At 37.8% G+C, this 13,883-nt stretch overlaps 1 protein-coding gene across 1 annotated transcript in view; it reads right to left on the reverse strand.

The window, feature by feature from the left end:
* PPM1E (protein phosphatase, Mg2+/Mn2+ dependent 1E) overlaps positions 1 to 13,883 on the reverse strand; it is a gene marked incomplete at both ends in the record, with an annotated part of 190,391 nt that overhangs the window by 41,307 nt on the left and 135,201 nt on the right. The window lies entirely within an intron of this gene.

Here is a 13,883-nt window from a genome sequence, read left to right on the forward strand (position 1 = left end):
CATCAGGAATATTTTTCAATTGCCATTTATTTTATTTTTGTTTATGTCAACTTTTTAAATTTTTTATTTATTTATTTTGCCATGCTGCTCCGCATGCATGATCAGTTCCCTGAGCAGGGATCGAACCTATGCCCCCTGCAGTGGAAGTGCAGGGTCTCAACAACTCGACTACCAGGGAAGTCCCTACTTCAACTTTCTAAAATTGTAATCTCTTTATATAAAATCCCTGCTGGTTCCTTTATGATAATAATCTATAAATGAAGTACGTTTTTCCTGGACCAGCTCTTCATAAGACGTTCATGTAGCTCAGAATGAAGTTCCTGAGGACCCAACGTTGTGTGAGGGAGTTATTTTATTCTTGACTTCTCCCTAGCCAACAAAGCTGCTAATAATACAGAGTCTCTTGGGACTTCCCTGGCTGCGCAGAGGTTAAGAATCCGCCTGCCAATGCAGGGCACATGGGTTTAAGCCCTGGTCCGGGAAGAGCCCACATGCCGTGGAGCAACTAAGTCAGTAAGCCACAGCTACTGAAGCCTGTGCACCTAGAGCCCGTGCTCTGCAACGAGAAGCCACGACAATGAGAGGCCCGCGCACCGCAACGAAGAGTAGCCCCCGCTCGTCGCAACTAGAGAAAGCCCGCACACAGCAACAAAGACCCACACAGCCAAAAATAAAAACAAATAAATACATTTTTAAAAAATACGGTGTATTTCCAATTCCTCACTCAACTTATCCTCTTTTCTTTCTTGGTGCCAAACTAGGTATTGAGGAGTCCCTGCTGGTAGCCTGTGAAAGGTTCCAAAATTATTTTTGCCCCCACAAAGAATACCACCTTTTCTGGAGCATACACCTTACTGGCTTTCACTGAGGTCTTCAGATGAAAGCATTCTATCTCATCATTTTCTGAAACCCACTTGGTCTTTGTTGCATTTGGTAGCCCTTAATTTTCTGATTTGGTGTTAACAGATACATCCTACTCTTACTGAAGATGGAGTTTGTATTTTTCTTTCTTGTTCATCCCCCTTCTTCTTTTTCCTGGCGATTTCTGAGAGAAGCAGACAATGTCATTGTTATTCTACTATTTTAAAGTCTGTAATGAGCCCTTACTTTTTTTTTATCACTCTCTGAACTGCTTTTCAGACAGAGTGATAATTACTCACATAATACTGAGGCACATGCATTAAGTCTATCTTGATTCTTGACTATGGCAAACAAGACAAAATAATACTTTCTTGAGGAGTGCATATTCAATGAGTTGAATCAAATACATTCAACTATGAAGCATAATAAATTAGGCAAAGAAATGATTCCAGAAGGAAAATTGATGTGTGAGAAAAACCTGTAATTCTAAACTCCTATTCTATGCTACTTAATTTATGCTATGACCCTGTATTAGGCATTTTGCCCTCAGATTCTTCTCTGTAAACTTAAAATCTTTAGTTATTTGTTGCATGTATTTTGGATGGAATGTTGAGATCCTGTTTAAATATAAATTTGTAGCAACTGAGTAATACTGAGAGTAAATATCAAATCAACCAAAATTTATAAAGTGTTTATAATTACCTTTTATTCTCCTTCCTGCCCTCTAAATTATTCCAATAAGCCCAAGGAAAACTGAAGCCAGGCAAAATCTGTAGCAGGTTGTAGATTCCTTCTTTCTAGTCTGTACAGCTAACATATGTGCAAAACCAACTGCATTCACCAGAATTTAAATAAATCACCAAGGAGAAAAAGCTGTAATTTACTTTCCTACTTTATTTTAATCCACATGATTATACAGAAATTCCAACAAATAGTCTTGCGAATACCTGCTTCTTTTTTTCTTAGTATTTATTTATTTGGTTGCCCCGGGTCTTAGTTGCGGCAGGCGGGCTCCTTGGTTGCGGCTCACAGGCTCCTTAGTTTCAGCTTGCAGGCTCCTTAGTTGCAGCACATGGGTTCCTTAGTTGTGGCATGCAAACTCTTAGTTGCGGCATGCACGTGGGATCTAGTTCCCTGACCAGGGATTGAATCCAGGCCCCCTGCACTGGGAGCGTGGAGTCTTAACCACTGCCCCACCAGGGAAGTCCCGTACGTGGTTCTTATAAATTGTGATCGAACCTTAAAAAATTCTTAGGACAGAGGTAGGAAGAAATTTTCCTGATACTGAAAATAATGACGATTTATCCCATTAAGATCTTCCAAACTTACCAGAATTTGAAATGACGAGTTGAGATTAGATAAGTTAATATCTCAATGACATACATAAACAAAATAACATGGTAACATAAATAAATCCAGCAGTGTTTCATATTAGTTTTGTGACAACTTACATCCAGCCAGAAACATAATAAGTAACTTAACTTTCAAAGGTAATTGCTTATATTGCTTCACTCTGTGAAGTAAATAAGGAAGCAATTACTTTTGAGGGTATTAAATGCTTTTTGCTTTCTCAGTATTCTATGATGAAAATTTTCAAATGTACAGAAAAGTTAAAAGAATTTTACAGTAACTATTCACAATCTCATCACTTAGATTCTTCCATTAATATTTTGCTACCCATCTATTTACTGATCAATCCATCAATCCATCTTATTTTTTATGTTTTAAAGCAACATGCTGATATCAGTATACTTACCCTTAAATATTCTAATATGCATATTACTAACTAGAATTCAATATTTGTTCTAGCAAAATTTACATACAATAAAATACGCAAATCTTATATGTATTTTCACTGAATTTCAACAAGTGCATGTACCTATGTAACTCTCCTACAAAGCTACAGGACATCATCAGTACTCAAGAAAGTTCCTTCATGCTCCTTTTCAGTTATTCTCCACCCTCAGCTTCCCACTAGTCTCACTTTTCACACCACAGATTAGTTGCATCTCTTCTTGAACGTAATATAAACAGACTCATAAAACCATGTACTTTTTGTTTGGCTTGGTTTTTTGGGTTTTTTTCTTTTTGTACGCGGGCCTCTCACTGTTGTGGCCTCTCCCGTTGCAGAGCACAGGCTCCGGACGCACAGGCTCAGCAGCCATGGCTCACGGGCCCAGCCGCTCCGCAGCATGTGGGATCTTCCTGGACGGGGCACGAACCCACGTCCCCTGCATCGGCAGGCGGACTCTCAACCACTGCGCCACCAGGGAAGCCCCATGTATTTTTTTATGTAAGTCTTCTTTCACTCAGCAAAATGTTTTTGAGATTCATCCATATTATTGTACATTGACAGTCCATTCCTTTTTATTGCTGAGAAGTTTTCCATTGTGTTAATATACAGCAGTTTATGAAAGAAACTGAAGATGACACAAACAGATGGAAAGATATACTGTGTTGATGGATTAGAAGAATTAATACTACTAAAATGACCATACTACTCATAGCAATCTACAAATTCAATGCAATCCCTACCGAAAATACCAAGGGCATTTTTCACAGAACTAGAATAAGTAATTTTAAAATGTGTATGGAAACACAAAAGACCCTGAAGAGTCAAAACAATCTTGAGAAAGAAGAACAGAGCTAGAAGAATCATGCTGTCTGACTTCAAACTATACTACAAAGCTACAGTCATCAAAACAGTATGGTACTGGCACAAAAACAGAGACATAGATCAATGGAATAGAACAGAGAGACCAGAAGTAAGTCCACATACTAATGATCAATTAACCTATGACAAAGGAGGCAAGACTCTACAATGGAGAAAAGACAGACTCCAATAAGTGGTGCTGGGAAAACCGGACAACTACAGGTAAAAGAATGAAACTAGAACATTCTCTAACACCATATGCAAAAATAAACTCAATATAGATTACAGACCTAAATGTAAGACTGGAAACCATAAAACTCCTAGAAGAAAACATAGGCAGAACACTCTTTGACATAAATCATAGCAATATTTTTTTGAATCTACACCCTAAAGCACTGGAAAGAAAAGCAAAAATAAACAAATGGTGCCTAATTAAACTTAAAAGCTTCTGCACAGCAAAGGAAGCCACTGACAAAATGAAAAGACAACCTACTGAATGGGAGAAAATACTTTCAAATGATGTGGCTGATAAGGGGTTAATATCCCAAATATATAAGCAGCTCATATAATTCAACATCAAAACAACAAACAACCCAATAAGAAAATGGGCAGAAGACCTGAATAGAATTTTTCCAAAGAAAACATACAGATGGCCAACAGGTGCATGAAAAGATGCTCAACAGCGCTAGTAATCAGACAGATACAAATTAAAATCACAATGAGATATCACCTCACACCTATCAGAATGGCTATCATCAGAAAGAACACAAATAACAAATGTTGGTGAGGACGTGGAGAAAAGGGAATCCTCGTACACTTTTGGTGGGAATGTAAATTGGTGCAGCCACTGTGAAAAACAATATGGAGGTTTCTCAAAAAAACTAAAAATAGGGACTTCCCTGGTGGTGCAGTCCCACATGGTTGGGAATCCGCCTGCTGATGCAGGGGACATGGGTTCGAGCCCTGGTCTGGGAAGATCCCACATGCCACGGAGCAACTAGGCCCGTGTGCCACAACTACTGAGCCTGTGCTCTACAGCCCACGAGCCACAACCACTGAGCCCGCGTGCCACAACTATTGAAGCCCGTGTGCCTACAGAGCCTGTTCTCTGCAACAAGAGAAGCCACCACAATGAGATGCCCACGCACCACAACGAAGAGTAGCCCCCACTCGCCACAACTTGAGAAAGCCCACACGGAGCAATGAAGACCCAACTCAGCCAAAAATAAAATAAATAAATAAATTTATTTTTTTAATATTTATTTATTTATTTGGCTGTGCCAGGTCTTAGTTGCGGCATGCGGGATCTTTAGTTGCAGCATGCGAAGTCTTAGTTGCAGTATGTGGGATCTAGTTCCCTGACCAGGGATCGAACCCAGGCCCCCTGCACTGGGAGCGCAGAGTCTTAGCCACTGGACCACCAGGGAAGTCCCTGAATAACTTGTTTTAAGTACACATTTATTTTATACATTTGAACTTATAACATTTACTATTATAAAGTCAATTCCAGGGACTTCACTGGTTGCCCACTGGTTATGAATCTGCCTGCCAATGCAGGGAACACGGGTTCGATCGCTAGTCCGGGAAGATCCCACATGCTGTAGAGCAAGTACGCCTGCAAGCCACAACTACTGAAGCCCACCTGCCTAGAGCCCATGTTCTGCAACAAGAGAAGCCACCGCAACAAGAGAAGCCACCGCAACAAGAGAAGCCACTGCAATGAGAAGCTCGCGCACCGCAATGAAGAGTAGCCCCTGCTCGCTGCAACTAGAGAAAGCTCATGCGCAGCAACTAAGACGCAAAGCAGCCAAAAATTTAAAAATAAATAAATAAATAAAAAGTCAATTCCATTAGAAAATGAAGTTGGTTTAATTAATGTAAATACTTTAAACCTGAAGTTGTAGATATTGTTGCAATGTTCTATCAGCCTTGATATCTAGCTTTCTTATTCTATTTTGTTTTTGTTATGTTGTACTGAAGACAATCCAATTTTGACCATGTAAATAGTCCATTTACCATGTAAATGGTAACAGTTTTTCCTTAAATGGGCTTCTTCTAAAATCTCAAGCTACTCTTCAATTAAATACAAGTGGCAAAGTTTATTAGGAGATGAACACAAACACAAAATTATCTGGCAGCACAATTAATTGGTTGTGGTCTCTAAGGGAATTAATATTTGTGTTTCTTCATTATAACTTTTAGATAGCATATATAAAAACCAAAAATACATGTACAAACATATATAAATATATTTTTAACTATATAAAAAATCAAAAATACAAAAGGACTTATAATAAAAAGCAGCAGTCCTTTTCCCTCCTCTTTTAGTTCTAGTCAATCAGAGATAACCTAGAAGTAATCCAACTGTCCCATCAATAGGGCACTGGTTAAATACAATGGAACACAATGCATTAAAAAGCCAGGGAATTCCCTGGCAGTCCAGTGGTTAGCACTCTGTGCTTCCACTGCAGGGGGCACAGGTTCGATCCCTGGTTGGGGAAGTAAGATCCCACAAGCTGCGTGGCACAGCAAAAAAAAAAAAGCCAGTAAAAAGAATAAGGTAAACCTATATATTCTGCTGCAGACAGATGTCCAAGATATATTGTTAAGAGAAAGAAGCAAGTAAGAGAATCAGTATTTTAAAAAGGGATTTAGGTGTTGACATGTACACACACTTCTAAATAACTGGACAGCAGTAGTAGGAAATGAAAAGTTTCACTTTTCTGTATTATTTGAATTTGTAATCATAACATAATATTACTTTTAGAAATAAATCAATCAATGGCATAACCAGGAAGCCTGACAGTTTTTATTATATGAACTATCTAGAAGTCCTAGGTGACATAGTGGCTAGGGTTTGAGAATCATCTCCTCCAAGAATCAATCCAATCATGTCCTATATCTCAGTCACCTCAAAAAGCCAACATCTCCCAGGTAATCCCTTATATCACAGTCTCTCATCTCCATTAAGCTCTGTATGTCCCTTAAAATAATCCAGACTCATATCCTTCCTCTTCAACCTCCCCAACGCTTCCACTGTGCTCTTTGGAACTAAAGGTCTATCGTTAACAAATCTCATACCTTCAGCCTCTTCTCTGAGTATTCCATTCCTTTCACCTTCTTGCATTACCGATACTTGACTCCCTTGAAGATACTGTTTTCCTTGAGCCCTCTCAGTTTTTTCTTTCATCCCTTGTATCACCTGGCCTTGAGATAGGTTAGATGTGTTTCTTGCTTGTCATTGCCACCTACCTTCTCCCTAAAACCCTTTACAACTACGCTGTTGGACTATTTCATTCACTACCTACTACCATCAGAGTCTTCAGCAGACCTCCATATCATATGGTCTCATTACTCAAATATTTAGCACCTACATTACTGTCCTTCCACCACAGCTCTTGTAAGTTTTTAGTGATTTCAGTGTCTACAAAGATGATCCTCCCAACATTCAGAGATCTGAGATGGGCCTCCTCACCTCCAATGATCTTGTCCTCCACTTCAAGTCAGTCCCATGCTCATCCCCTAGGCCATGTCATTACTAAGAACCTTCATAATACCCATTTCAAGCATCCCACTCTCCATCTACCAGCTCCTACCTTTCCAAGTCACTCCCTACAGAATATGGACGTCAACAGTTTAACTCCACCAGGACCTTTAATCCATGTTCCCTCCAGTCTTCACTACTCTCCTTTCTCGGTGCATCCTTATAATAACCCCCTCGCGTAAATTCTCAAGTCACTTATCCTTCTGCCAAACCCACTTTGTAAAATCCTGGTTAACTCCAACTCTCTCCTTACTCCAGCCATCACACAAACAGCCAAATGTGACAAAAGTAAAATTCAAACATACTGACTTGTCTTCCTGTAATTCATGACCACTAACTTTAAGAGGGCCCTTAATGTTGCTTAACGACTTACTATATATTTTCTAAATCAGCTTACTCTCTCTTCCTTCCCTCTCCTCATTCTCACTGAGAAAACAAATGATTAGAACTCACATAAGCTCCCATCGCATAAACTATGTACACCTGTAACTGTAAGCGCTTTCTCCCTATTACAATGATAAAACTGTCCGTGCTCCTACATAAGGCCATCTCTTCCACTTATCTACCAGATTCCATCCCCTCTAAAACCACCAAGGATATTACTCCTGCAATTTTCTTCTCATATTATCAATTTTTCTCTCTGTAAATCAGCCCCAACAGTATAAAGTACCTCCAATGTTAAAATACAAGTTTCTTGACCAAAATCTCACCTTCCCAGCCAATGTTCCGTTTCTCTGCTGCCTGTTACAACCAAATTTGAAAGAGCAATTTGTATTTGCTGTCTCTACTTTCTCTATTCCATTGTCTCTTTTTAAAAAATTATTATTGTGTTAAAATACACATAACATTAAAATTTTTAACCATTTTAAGTGCGCAGTTCAGTGGTATTAAATACATTCACAATGTCATGCAATCATCACCACCATCAATCTCCAGAACTCTTCTCACCTTGCAAAACTGAAACTCTATACTCATAAAATGCCCCACAACAAATCTCCTATCTCCCCATTCCCTCCTCCCCCAACCCTTGGCAACCACCATTCTACTTTCTGTCACCATGATTTTGACTACAGTAGTACCTCATATAAGGGAAATCATACAGATTTCTCTTTTTGTGACTGACTTTTCACTTAGCATAATGTCCTCAAGGTTCATCCATGTTGTAGCATGTCAGAATTTCATTCCTTTTTAAGGCTGAACAATGTGCCATTGTTTACCACATTTTGCTTGTCCATTCATCTGTTGATGGACACTTGGGTTACTTCCATATTTTAATTACTGTGAAAAATACTGCTATGAACATAGGTGCACAAATATCTCTTTGAGACCTTGCTTTCAATTCTTTTGGGTAATTCTAATATGGTAATTCTACTTTTAATTTTTTTGAGGAACTATCATACGGTTTTCAACAGCAGCTGTACAATTTTACATTCCTATGAACAGTGCACAAGGGTCCCCATTTCTCCATATCCTCACCAACACCTGTTATTTTTTGTTTTCTTTTCAATAGCAGCCATCCTAATGGATGTGAGGTTGTATCTCATTAATAGTTTTGATTTGCATTTCCCTAATAATTAGTGATGTTGAGCATATTTTCACGTGCTTATCGGTCATTTGCTTATCTTCTTTGAAGAAATGTCTATTCAAGTCCTTTGCTCATTTTTGAATTGGGTTTGTTTTGTTGTTGTTGAGTTTTCGGAGTTCTCCATGTACTCGGGATATTAATCCCTTATCAGACAGATGATTTACAAATATTTTCTTCCACTCTGTCGGTTGCTTTTTTACTCTGTTGATAGTATATTTTGATGCACAAGATTTTTAATTTTTATAAAGTCCAATTTGTCGGTTTTTTCTTTTGTTGCCTATGCTGTTGGTGTCATATCCAACATATCATTGTAAAATCCTGTGTTGTAAAGCTTTTGCTCTAGATTTTCTCCTAGGAGTTTTACTGTTTTAGGTCTCACATTTTAGTCTTTGATCCATTTTTAAAAATTAATTAATTTTATTTTTGGCTACGTTGGGTTTTCATTGCTGCACTCAGGCTTTCTCTAGTTGCGGCGAGCGGGGGCTACTCTTCGTTGTGGTGCGCAGGCTTCTCATTGCGGTGGCTTCTCTTGTTGCAGAGCACAGGCTCTATCTACGTGCGCAGGCTTCAGTAGCTGTGGCTTGCGGGCTCTAGAGCACAGGCTCAGTAGTTGTGGCGCATGGGCTTATTGGCTCTGTGGCATGTGGGATCTTCCCAGACCAGGGCTCGAACCCGTGTCCCCTGCATTGGCAGGCAGATTCTTAACCACTGTGTCACCCGGGAAGTCCCCTTTGATCCATTTTGAGTAAACTTTTGTCTATGGTGTTAGGTAAGGGTCCAACTTCATTCTTTTGCATGTGGATATCCAGTTTTCCCAGCACCATTGTTGTAAAGACTTTCCTTTGCCTTTTGAATGATCTTGACACCCTTTCCAAAATAATTTCACCATATATGTGAGGGTTTATTTTTCGGCTCTCTATACTATTCCATTGGTCTTTATATCTGTCTTTATGCAGTACCACACCATTTTGATTACTGAAGCATTACAGTAAGTTTTAAAATTACGAAATATGAGTCCTCTGATTTTGTTCTATTTTTTCCCCCAAGTTTGTTTTAGCTATTTGGGATGCCTGGAGATTCACATGAATTTTAGGATAGGTTTTTCTATTTCTGCAACAAACATAATTGGGATTTTGATAGGGATTGCATTGAATCTGTATTTCACTTTGGGTAGATATCTTAATAATATTACATATTCCAATCCACAAGCATGGGATTTCTTCCCATTTATATGTCTTCTTTAATTTCTTTCAGCAATGTTTTGTAGTTCATTATAAAAGTCTTTCACCTCCTCGGTTAGATTAATTCCTAGGTATTTTATCATTTTTGATGCTATGGTGAATGAAAATGTTTTTGTAATTTCCTCTTCAGATTGTTCACATATAGAAATGCAATTGATTTTTGTGTGTGTTGACTTTGTATCCTGCTACTTTGCAGAATTCATTTATTAATTCTAACAGGTTGTTGGGGTTTTTTTTTGGTGGCATCTTTTGGGTTTTCTACATATAAGCTCATATCATCTGTAAACATATCATTTTACTTCTACATTTCCAATATGAATGTCTTTTATTTCCTTTTCTTGTCTAATTGCTCTGACTAGAACATTCAGTACTACGTTGAATAGAAGTGGTGAAAGTGAGCAGTGCTATGTTGACTAGAAATAGCGGTAGCTCTGCTCTTATTTATGGCTCCGTTAGAATGCCTGGGGTCTTAACGATACCAACATCCCAGTTTACTTAGAATAAAATTTAGATCTCATGACTATAGCTTATAAAAACAATGTCTTTTTTTTTTTTTTTTTTTGCTGCGTTGGGTCTACGTTGTTGGGAATGGGCTACTCTTCTATGCGGTGCATGAGCTTCTCATCATGGTGGCTTCTCTTGCTGCAGAGCACAGGCTCTAGGGTGCACAGGCTTCAGTAGCTGTGGCTTGTGGGCCCTAGAGCGCAGGCTCAGTAGCTGTGGCGCACGGGCTTATTAATTACACTGCGTCGTGTGGGATCTTCCTGGACCAGGGCTTGAACCCGTGTCCCTTGCATTAGTAGGCGGATTCTTAACCACTGCGCCACCAGGGAAGTCCCAAAACAATGTCTTTTCTATATTTTATCTAGATTTAGATCTTGAATTCAAGAAGCAAAGATCCACCTGAATCCGAATCTTTGAAAGTATCTAAATAAATGTTTCTTATTCAGTTTGTAAAAAGCTATTTTAGGAAATTTATGGTAGGTAAAAAGCACCAAACTAAAATTGTAGATTAAACATGATAAGTCATAATGAGATAGTACAGCATTAAATCTAGCCTTACGTGAAAGAGGATTTTCTTTTACTTGACACAAATTCCAGTCATCTAAGTAATCTCTACCTGATAAAGGAATATGCCCTTAGGAATTCTACCAGTTTAAATAGTTCAATTTCTGAAGGACCTAATTTTAAATAAGCCTTAAATATGCACCAAACCCCAAGACAGTTGGCAGCTTCAGAAAAGCTTAATTACCCTTATTCTTTTAACCATCCAAAGAAACCAATCCAGTGACTATAGTACTTATTACCTGCTGTGAGCACAGTCAAATGGATTCCCCACTGTTAAATTCAGAAAATAAACTAGGGAAGAAGGAGAAAAAAGAAAAGAAATAGCAATGTTGATGGGGGAAGTAACAAAATATAGCAACCAGCGACAAAATGACAATCTCACACTGGCTTTTGGTACTGAGAAAGATCTGAGAAATTATTTTCAGGAATTACATGAAAAACATCTAGGAAAAAACCTTTGTTCATAGTGGTATAATTTGAATTTGAAATGATCTGGTAAGGTCAATAAATGAAAACTGAAAAAACTTAAAAAAAAACATGGTCATAATTTTTTTTTTTTATTTTGGCAGAAGAACCGTAACAGTACAAAGCATGTGTTATTCTCATAACGAGAAGAAGAAATAATTGGCACTAGACACTGGAGCAGGGCTCAAAATCATTCTGCTTTCCAGCTATAGCTTCCCTTCTGAAGTCACCATAAAATCGGTCTGTGCTGTTTAAGTTAAACCAAGAGTAGTGGCATCAAGCTGAACGAATCTGATTGCAGAGAGCTACTGCCTATTTTAAAATGGTTTTTGGAAAAACATCTCCTTAATGGAAATGCTGACTTATAACCTTAACCATAGCAGCACCTCTCGGCATCGCCTCAGGAAAAACTATCGTAGAAGTAAATGGACTGAATGGATGCTATATTTAAAAAGTGCTATAATTCTCTAGCTAGGATAACAAATATAAACAAATAGACAATAGCAACAATTACAATAGTAATAATAAACTCTAGGTCTCACGAGAAAAAAAAGAATCTTAACACATCAGGTATACCCTTTAATTTCCAGTGAATATAGATAGTTCTTATAGTTACTGAAGGAATCTCTGTCAACTAGCTAATTAGTGGTATATCATATATTTGTATCCTACTTTACGTTTAAAAGTGGTTTTCACATGTATTATCTTGGTTATCCCTTATCAAACCCTGTGGGGTAGGTATAATAGGTATTAAAACATAAAATCAGAAGGAAGCATAGAAGTTATGTAGTCAACCTTCAATTTTTAGGTAGGAATTCTTTCTATAGTATCCATAACATCTGATTAGTTAGCTTCTATTATAAAATTTATTTAGCAACAGGGAATTATCAAAGGCTTACGAAGAATGAACAAGGCTTAACTGAATATTTACTTAAATAGGATCAGGAAAACAGGGCAATAGAAAATTCTACCTCTATCAGCTATTTTCTGTTTATTGAGAATGTATTATGTGCCAGGCATTGTCTTTATGTATATGATCTCATTTAATCCTTACAACAACCTGTAAGGAGCAGCTATTAACTGCTTAATTGAAATATTTTGCTAGAAATTATTTTTTCCCGAACTATTTAATGGCCTTTAAAATCTATTTAAATGGAGTATCTCTGAGAATGCATGTTGAACAGCAGGCATAGCTGGAGATAAGATATGATTATTCCCATTTTATAGATATGAAAAATGAGTTAGGTAAATTAGTCACACTTACAAAGTAATGGGACAGAACCTAGAACACAGATCTTCAATCCACTAGTCCAATACTATTCCATTCCATATTGCAAAGTAAATAAACTACAATACATTTTAATAGAGATAAACATTTTAAAGTCCCTTGAATTTACAACAAAAATAAAACTATTTGGGATATAATAATAGTGTTTAACACAGCCAACTCTGAGTTGAGTGAGAGTTATAAAGATGTGAAGCTCAGGGCTTCTCAAATTAACTACCTAGTGGCCATACGTGATTCAATACAGTCTTTGGTCATTGCAACTACTGATACGATATACTTGTGGATTACTACAAACTCAGGCATAAACAAAGCCTGTCTCCCTGTCCCTTCTCTCTCTTTTCGTCCCTCCTCCCCGCTCTCTCTCATATACACACACCACAAAATGACAAGCTTTGATGCTGAACAGTGAATAATCATGGAAGATACGGAGAAATGTCAAAAATCCAGATTTAAATTAACTTTGTCACAGATTATGTGTACTTTTAGTGAGTACAGTCTATAGAAAATCATAAAGTGGACAAAGCTTTCTCAAAAATCAGGTTTTGTTCACATGTTATCTCTATATCAAAATCTGTTCAACATGACTTGAGCAGATTACATCCTATCAACATGACTTATCACTGGTAACATTAACCTTGACCACTTGGTTAAGACAGTGTTTGCCAGGTTTCCCCGTACATTTTCATTTGGACGTGAGTCAGCCCTCAAGGCAGGGACAGGGTTAACTCACCTCCTGGAAAAGGGCACTTCACTTCTGTGTATTCTTCTAAAAAACCTGTAACACCAGTCTAGCCATTTAGAAAACATTATCAGATAAATCCAGTTGAAGAACATTCTATAAAACACCTGGCCAGAGTTCCTTAAGACTGTCAAGGTCACAGGAAACAAGGAAAGACTGAGCAACTGTCATAGACCAGAAGAGACTAAGGAGACATGATGATTAAATGTAATACAGTAGCCTGGATTGGGTCCTGGAACAGAAAAGGGACATTAGCAGAAAAACTATGAAGTGGACTTCATATTAAATCTGGATTTTATTTAATAGCAATGTGCCAGTTCTGGTTTCTTAGTTTTGTCAAAGGTATAATGGTTATGTAAGATGTAGGGAAAACTGAGTAAGAGGTAGATGGTAATATTATCTTAACAGCTTCTTGTAAATCTAAAATTATTAAAAACAA

The sequence above is a fragment of the Leucopleurus acutus genome (assembly GCF_964270905.1).
Source record: "Leucopleurus acutus genome assembly, chromosome: 19".
Lineage (NCBI taxonomy): Eukaryota > Metazoa > Chordata > Mammalia > Artiodactyla > Delphinidae > Leucopleurus > Leucopleurus acutus.